This window comes from Gossypium hirsutum, chromosome A08, assembly GCF_007990345.1.
Source record: "Gossypium hirsutum isolate 1008001.06 chromosome A08, Gossypium_hirsutum_v2.1, whole genome shotgun sequence".
NCBI lineage: Eukaryota > Viridiplantae > Streptophyta > Magnoliopsida > Malvales > Malvaceae > Gossypium > Gossypium hirsutum.
Window position 1 is genome coordinate 95,627,419 of NC_053431.1, and position 9,323 is coordinate 95,636,741.

The following is a 9,323-nucleotide window of genomic DNA, read 5'->3' on the forward strand; positions in this document are numbered from 1 at the left end:
ATAAAGTTTGCTCCTTTTACATTTCTTTTTCTAATTTATTTCATCATATCCTCGTACCAAATGTGATTAGCCTTTATTTTTCCAACATAATTTTCCGATCGCCTTGGAAATAAGATTACTAAGTAAAAATATGTTTTTTTTATCACCAAGGTTATGTAACAACCTTTTTTTAGTCAAATATGAATAGTAGTTTCGAAACCACAAATTTGAAGTCAAAATATTTATTTTATTATTATTTTAATGTTTACAGAATGTTAATAGTGTCGTATAAAAATTTCGCTAAGAAATTTAATCGTTTACATGCCCAATTCGATAAAAATGGCTAAATCACGTGAAGTGCAAAATTAGAGTTTTATAAGAAAAATGTGTCAAATTGCTATGAATTTTAAATGTAAGTGGCCTTAACTAGTAATTAGACCATTAATATTATTAGTGGACAATGATGGACATCATTTAAGTGAATTTAAAAGGTTTAATTAAAGGTTATTTAAGTAAATTAATAAATAAACATAGTAAAATAAGTAAAACAAAACAAATTTTCTTGTTCATCATCTTCTAGCCTAAATTTTAAGGAGAAAAACACACCATTTTTTAAGCTTCAACATTTGGTCATCTCTTTTTGCTTGCAGTCAAGTATTTTTCGTCCTGCTTTTAATGATTTCTATGTTTTTGGAGTCGTTGTAGCTTAATCTAGCTAGCCCAAGGACTAGTTTACAAAACTGTTAAAAGTTTAGGGTTTTACCATTGATGAATATGTATGTATTTTGAAGTTTAATTGTAGAAAATGAATGGTTGTTGTTAGATAAACAACTTTGTTAAGTGATTTTGGTTGAAATTGTAAATTAGGGATTTCTTTGTAAAATGTGTAAAATTCAAGGTGAAATGTGTGAAATAATGAAAATTTTGGGATGCTATAAGTTTATATAGATTTCTACTAGTATGGGTTGAAATGGAATTGCATGAATTTTTCATTTTATGGGTTAGGGACTAAATTGTAAATAATTTAAAATTTAAGGGGAAAAAGTTTAATTTTACCATAATATGATTTTTGGGTTAAATTGAATAGAATGATATTTAAATAAGTTAAATTTGACTATTTATAGATCAAGAAAAGCAACTTTCGAATTTAGATCGGGGGAAAAACAAAATAGTGGATTGATAGCTCGATTCTCTCTGTGAAAATTTGAGGTAAGTTCATATTTTAATAAGCATTAATGTAATTATGTTTTAAATGCTTTATTATTACATTATTGATGAATACGACTCCAAGGAAACATTCGACAAAGATTGGCGACATATGAAATCCCGGTTGAACCTTAGAAATAGATAGGATACAAATGACATGTCATTAAGGGTTATTGTGTTTTGGGTGCTGGTCCATACGTTCTACCGGTGGCTGAGTTTTTTGGCATGTGTTGCTATTACTCATTAGCTTGTGTGAGCAGCACCGTGTAGCTACGTCTTGACCGTCAGCTTGTGCGAACAGACTCGGTGATAGCTCGAGATGAGCATTTGCATATGAGATATGAGATTGAGATGGTTTCTACCATGTATTGGCAATTAGTGTGTGAGATTCTCGAGTATCTAATATTATTCCAAATGGTTCAATGGGTATATTGATGATATGAAAGGGTAAGAGATTGATACAAATCAGTGCAGGTATGCACGTAAATCATATAAGCATTGAATCCATGAAATTTGTGAGTTTCATGATCAACTATGTGAATGAATATATGTTATCCTTGTGATTAGATGGAGTTGTAGTATATTATGTTTATATTACTTAAATTTTGAATGATTGGTAAGATGTACTTATTAGCCATAGGAGCTTACTAAGCTTAATCGCTTACTTTGTTTACTTTCCGTGTTTTATAGTTGTTTTGAAGCTTGCTCGGATTGGGAGTTATCGAAGATCTCATCACACTATCCTGTAGTTGTTTTGGTACTTTTGAACTTGTGTACTTGGTTATATAGCATATGTAGGCGTTGTAGTTAATATGGTCTATATGTTGGTAATGTATATAGCCAATTGATTTGGCTTGTAAATGATGAATGTTTTGGTTATGTGTATTGCCATGTGATTTGGATTATTTTAGTATAATTGGTTATGTATATATGTGTAAATGGCCTTTTTGTTATGTGGTTTATATTTTCTTGTAAATGCCTTGTTAAGAATTGGTAATGAAGGTAACAAATGGTTGAAATTGAGAATGAATTAGCATGTTAAGTATTAGGAAAAATTAATGCATATTTGAAAGTGACAAATTAGGTGGTTTTGAATATGAAATTGGTATGTTTTTGAATGGCTAATTAGGATACTTATGAGCATTTTGGTTTTTGGTATTGGTAGTATATGATTTTGGCATGAATTTGGTTGGCTATAAGTGCCTATTTTTGTATTGGTTGTTTGTGCAATGTTGAAACTAGGTTGAGAACACTTTGGGTGAGAAATGTGGCTTGAATCATAGCCTATTTTTGTCCACACAGGTAGAGACACGGGCGTGTGTCTCAATCGTGTGTGACACACAGCTAGGTGACACGGCTGTGTGTCCCTTGGTACTTATTTAGAAACCAAGTCAGTAGCTCCACACGGCCTAACACACGGGCGTATGACTTGGCTGTGTGGCATAAGTCAGTATAACCTTAAGTTTTCACACGGCCTAGCACAAGACCTAGCACACGGGCGTGTGAGGCCATCTCGAACCATACAATGATTTGTCTCACGAGGGTGTGGTTTGTCATGTGACCTAAGTTAGTGAATTACACGGGGTAGGACACGGGATGGGACACGACCATGTGATGTAACACCCCACACCTGAGTCCTACATCGGGACAGGGTACGAGGCGTCACCTCACTTAGCACATGCATTCTAACTTTTTCGAATTATCAAGACTTGACCAAATTTAAAACTTTTTCAAACTTGATTAAAATTCCTTAACATAGGCCCACGAGGCCTTAAACGTCCATCGAAAAACATTTGAGACCAGTTCGAGTCCTTAACCAACTTTAGAAAAATAATCCTCGAAACAGGGCACACGCCAATGTGGACAGGCAACACGCCCATGTGGGACTTGAACATGGTCGTGCTGATGCCCATGTGGCACACACGGCCTAAGTACCTAGGGACACGCCCGTGCCCCATACCCTTGTAGATTTATTTTTCAAATTGAATTCACACGGTCAGGCACACGCCTGTGTCCATGGCCCGTGTCCCTCACACGGCCGCGACACGCCCGTGTCTCAACCCGTGTTCGAAAACCTTGACGTTCTGTTTCTGACGTCAGCAATCCTTAAGGGTCACACGGCCAAGGCACACGCCCGTGTGCTAGGTTGTGCCCTTCACATGGCTGAGACACATAGCCATGTCTCTGCCCGTGTTTTTACTACCATGCATACTGACTTGCAATTTTTACGTGCAAAGGACACATGGCTGGATAACACTCCCATAGGGCTAACCGTGTGTCACACACGGCCTATACACACGCCCATGTGTCTACCCGTGTGGACAATATAAGGCTATCTACAAAGCCTTTACCACCCTGAAACACATTCTAACATAAACCAACATGTCAAAGGTTAACTTAATATGATTTCTCAACCAAACGACTATAGTTAAAACCTATATACATTACATATATTCAACCATGCCAACAATTTCACATTCATGAAAGACTAGCTTGCATTTACATAAATACTTTCAATATTAGCCATTTTCCCTGGCCTTAAACAAAATGAATCAAATGCTAAAGTAAGCCAACACATTTGGCCAAATAACAATGACACAAAACTCAAAAGTCAGGGTCCTATACATGCCATAATCAAAATAAAATATCTAACTATACCAAGTGCTTCGGATGATAGTGTGATCGATGCCTCCGATGTCTGATGATTCTCGAGCTAATTAGGTGACACTATAAGAAAATGGAAAGGAGGGGGAGTAAGCATAAAGCTTAGTAAGTTGCATGCAAATAAATATAACAACAACTTTACCATTCCATCATACTCATAGTACAAAAGTAGGCATAAGCACAACTTACTCATCACTATCCAATGCAATTCACATAGCATAAATATATTGAGCTCACGTCTCATACATTTCAAATAGCTACCTATACCACTCACAACATGGTTATACTTTTCTCCTTTTAACTAAAATTGTAACTTTCACCGTTGAACCATTTAGAATGCTATCAGATATTCATTAAGCCTCAAACATAGGGTGTAACGCCGATGCCATGTCCCAGACATGGTCTTACACTGGCTCATCCATCAAGTCGATGCCATGTCCCAGACATGGACTTACACTGACTATCGAAATCGAGGCCAACGCCATGTCCCAGACATGGTTTACACTAGCTCTCACATATACGTGCCAATGCCATATCCCAAACATGGTCTTACACTGGCACATCTCATAGCTGATGCATGTCCCAGAAATGTCTTACACTGGCTTACATCTCGAGGCCGATGCATGTCCCATACATGTCTTACACTAGCTCTCATCTCAATGCCGATGCCATGTCCCAGACATGTCTTACACTGGTACACAAATAACCCAAATGTCATGGCACGAATATCTGATTTATTTCCTAAGGTTCAAACGAGAGTTTTACCATCTCAATATTCATCATACATAATCATTTCCATAACCAAGAAATTTACGCTATATCAATTCAAACACATATAATAACAATGTAGTTGTATTATTTACATACAACTTATCTCGGATTACAAACTATAGACGACTAACTCGGCTTAGTTCACTTGCTTCGCTTTTCCCCAGTCTAGGCCCAAATTTTGTAATTCTTGATCTAAAATGATAGAAATTCATTAATCTCATTAGCAAATTACTGTAGACACTCGAGAATTCATAATTGGGCAAAATGACCGTTTTTCCCCTAAACTTTCACAAAATGACCATTTTACCCTAGGTCTGAAAATCAATTTTTATCACATTTTCTCACTAACCAAGCCTAGCCGATTACTTTTTATACTAGAAGCAGCCCGCAATTCTCATTATTTCTGATAAACCGTAATTTATACATATTTTTACCCCATGCCTAAGGCATTTATGGATGGTTTCTCCTTAGATTTCGTGAATTCGATGCTCCTAATCCTTTAATTTCATGTTTTATACTTAGGAGAGCATAGGAGAGTAAAAAGAACGAGAAACGGGCCAAAAACAGAGAAAATGGACCTACATGGGAAAACAACACGGCTTGGAATTCCTCACACGGCCGTGTCAATTTGGCAGGATCGAAGCACGACTTACACAGGTGGATCACATGCCCGTGCCCATTTAACAACCTTGACCACGGCCTTAAGTAATCGCACATGGGCATGTCACACAGGCATGTCCCTACCAAACCCAAGTTTAGTCCAATTCAGAAAAGGCCAATTTTGAAGGCTCTTAGGCATTCCAAAGCCTATTTAAACACTCGAGGAGGCACTTAGGAAAGGGGACGTAGAGTAGGAAGCAAGGAATTACTCAAGGAAAGCCGATTGATCCATCTCCAGAGTCAGGTTCATCATCAAGACTGGAGATCTCCCTTCAAGCTCCTTTAGGAGTTTTGGGTTTTCTTATGTTTTGTTATCTTTATGTTTTTGAGTTATTTTCTTTCATAAGTATGAACTAAACCCCTAAATACCTAAGGGGAATAAAACCTGAGACGGATCTCGTTATTATTATCTGAATTGTATGATAAATATTTGACTTGTTCTTAATTATGTGTTCTTAATTCTTGTTTTGATATTCCAGGATATTGATTCAAGTTAAGCTCTTATTCAGAGGAGGAATAGACCCTGTCTAAGAGAAAATTTGTCATAATTAAGCGAAGTTGATTGCGCACCTAGAGATAGGGTGACAAGATTTTGCCGGATTAGGGTGAAACCTAATAAGGGAATCCATAGATCCGGTTAATGCAATTCTAGGGTGTTAATTAGAAAGAGATTTCAATTATTCAACCTAGGGTTAGACATTATTAGTCTCGAGGTAGATAATAATATAACTTAGGGATTTCTACAGATCAAGTCAAATGAATAAATCGTCTGATTCAGAGCCAAATAACAAGTGAAGTCTAGGTGGATTTTTCATTAGGTATTGTCTCAATCAATCAAATTTTCCTAAAAGTATTTTCCCAAGTTTTTCTTTCTGTGCATTCTTAATTAGTAATTAGTTTAGACAACCAAACCTCTTAAATTTTAGGCTAGATAATAAAAAGGAAGTAAATACTAGTACTCGTAGTTCCTTTGGGTTCAACAATCCAGTCTTGCTGAACTATACTACTGTTCGATAGGTACAATTGCCTTAATCGTGATCATAAGTTAGTCTCAAGAATGTTTCATTTATAAATCTTTAAAACCTGTTACAAATATCACGCATCAATTTCACACATTTATCACCTATTTTACAACTTATGGAAAGTGGTCCTCAGTTAGGGTTTCCATGAAAACTACTTTACAAAAGTTGTTTATTACACTACCATAGCTCATTTTCTTACATAAAATTTCAGAAAACAACATGAACACACTCATGGTAAAACCCTAGACTTTCAACCATTTTGCAAAATAGTCCCCTCATTTGAAAGCTCATGTTGCAATGGTTCTAAAAGTACAAAAATTATGAAGAAAAACCATCAAGATCACTTACTTGTAGAGAGATTAAGTGGCTGAAATTTTTAGGCTTCAAAACCCTCCTATGGCTGATATTTTCATTCAAGAAGAATGGGAAAGGGATGATATCATCCTATGTTTATTTTATTTTCTTTTTTGTCAAATAAGTCACCAAATTCACCTAACATTTGACTAAGTTAAAATCCTTGTCTCATGGTGATAAACCGTAATTTATACATATTTTTACCCCATGCTTAACATATTTTACGGATGATTTTTCCTTAGAATTGGTGAATTCGATGCTCCTAATGCCTTAATTTCATGTTCTATACTTGGTGAGCATAGGAGAGCGAAAGGAACGAGAAACATGCCAAAAACGGAGAAAATGGGCAAAAGTACGAAATCAACACTGCCTAGACTTCCTCACACGGGCAGACCACATGGCCGTGTCAATTTGACAGAATTGAAGCACGACTCACACGGGTAGAAGACACGCCCATACCATTCTAACAGGCTCGAGCACGGCCTGAGGTAATCGCACACGAGCGTGTCCCTGCTGAACCCAAGTTGAATCCAATTCAGAAAAGGCTAATTTTGAGGGCTTTTAGGCAATCTAAAGCCTATAAATACACCCTAACGGAAGAGGAAAAAAGGGGAGGCACAAAGCAGAAGGAAGGAATCACTTGAAGAAATTCGATTGATCCATCTCAGAAGCCGGATTCATCGTCAAGATTGAAGATCTCCCGTCAATTTCCCTTCAGGAGTTTTGGGTTTTCTTTATGTTTTGTATTCATTATTCTTCTGCGATGTTTTCCTTTTTAGTTATGAACTAAATCCCCTAAATACCTAGGGGGAGTGAAACCTAAGACGAAGCTTGTTATTATTTTCTGAATTGTATGATAAATATTTGACTTGTTCTTAATTATGTATTCTTAATTCTTGTTTTGATATTTCAGGATATTGATTCAAGTTAAGCTCTTATTCAAAGGAAGAATAGACCCTGTCTAAGAGTACAATTGTGATAATTAAGCGGAGTTTATTGCGCGCCTACAGATAGGGTGACAAGATTTTGTCGGATTAGGGTGAAACCTAATAAGGGGACCCATAGATCGAGTTAATGCAACCCTAGGGTGTTAATTAGAGAAAAAGTCTCAATTATTCAATCTACGGATTAGACGTTCTTAGTCTTGAATAGGGATAATAACATAACTTAGGGATCTCTACGGAACAAGTTAAAACGAATAAATCATCCGATTCGGAGTCAGAATAACAAGTGAAGTCTAGGTGGATTCTTCCTTAGGTATTGTCTTAATTCAATCGTTTTCCAAAAGTAATCCCCCAATTCTATTTTCTGTGAATTCTTAGTTTAGTTAATTAGTTAGTTAAAATAAACCCCCTTATTCTTAGGCTAGATAATAAAAAGACAGTCATTACTAGTACTTTTAGTTCCTTTGGGTTCAACAATTCGGTTTTGCTAAAACTATACTACTATTCGATAGGTACACTTGCCTACAGCATGATAATAGTTAGTTTCAAGAACGATTAATTATAAATTTATAAAACTTATCACACAAAATCACGATCAAGTTTTTGGCACCGTTGCCGGGGAACTAAGATATTTGGAACACTCGATTTTTATTACTTTAGCCATTTACTTTTACTGCAATTTAAATTTTATTCTAATTTCTATTACTAATTCTTTTTTTCCCTTTTTCTGGCAGGTTCTTATAGTTTATGACCAGAAGAAACCCGTCAGGACCATTACTTTTTGACAGTGAGATCGATCGCACAGTTCGCAAAAACCAAAGAGAAATAAGGCCAAGCTTAAGATACACAGAGAACGAGCAAGAGGATGATACTTCAACCACAACCGAGGAGATGGCTGAAAACCAAGAAAATTTGCTACCTCCTGCGATTGCTGTTAATCAGAATCCTGCTCCGCGTACTATGTATGATTATGCTAAACCTAATTTAACAGGAACTGAGTCAAGTATAGGTAGACCTACTATTGCTGCAAATAATTTTGAATTGAAACCTAACACAATTCAAATGATACAACAGTTTGTTCAGTTTGATGGTTTGCAGGACGAGGATCCCAACGCTCATTTGGTAAATTTTCTAGAATTTTAAGATACATTTAAAATCAATGACGTTTCTAACGATGTCATTCGTCTTTGATTATTCCCTTTTTCATTGAGGAACAAAGCTAAACAGTGGTTGAACTCGTTACCACGAGGGTCAATCACTACTTGGGAAAAAATGACCAAAAAATTTTTATTAAAATATTTTCCACCGGCTAAAAAAGCCAAATTACGTAATGATATCTCTTCTTTTGTGCAGATGGATTTAAAAACACTCTATGATGCATGGGAGAGATACAAGGACCGTTTGAGAAGGTGCCATCACCATGGGTTACCACTTTGGCTATAGGTTCAAATGTTCCATAATGGCCTGAATCCTTCGACTTGGCAAATGATTGATGCAGCCGCTAGAGGAACTATCAATAATAAGACACTTGAGGTGGCTTACAAATTTATTGAGGAGATGTCACTGAATAACTATCAGTGGCAAGTTATGAGAAAAAAAGCCGACGAAAGCAGCCGGTGTATTCAACCTCGACGCGGTTACTATGCTATCTAACCAAGTAGAACTCTTAAATAAAAAGATTGACGGTTTGTGTGGTTCTACTCAGGTACATCCAGTGATGAGG

General features: G+C 36.3%; 1 non-coding gene across 1 annotated transcript; it reads right to left on the reverse strand.

Moving 5' to 3' along the window:
- Positions 1–8,920: 8,920 nt before the first annotated feature.
- On the reverse strand, positions 8,921–9,027 carry LOC121205222 (small nucleolar RNA R71). Its single transcript, XR_005900307.1, has one exon. It is a non-coding gene; the product is annotated as a small nucleolar RNA R71 (small nucleolar RNA).
- Between the last annotated feature and the right edge of the window lie 296 nt (positions 9,028–9,323).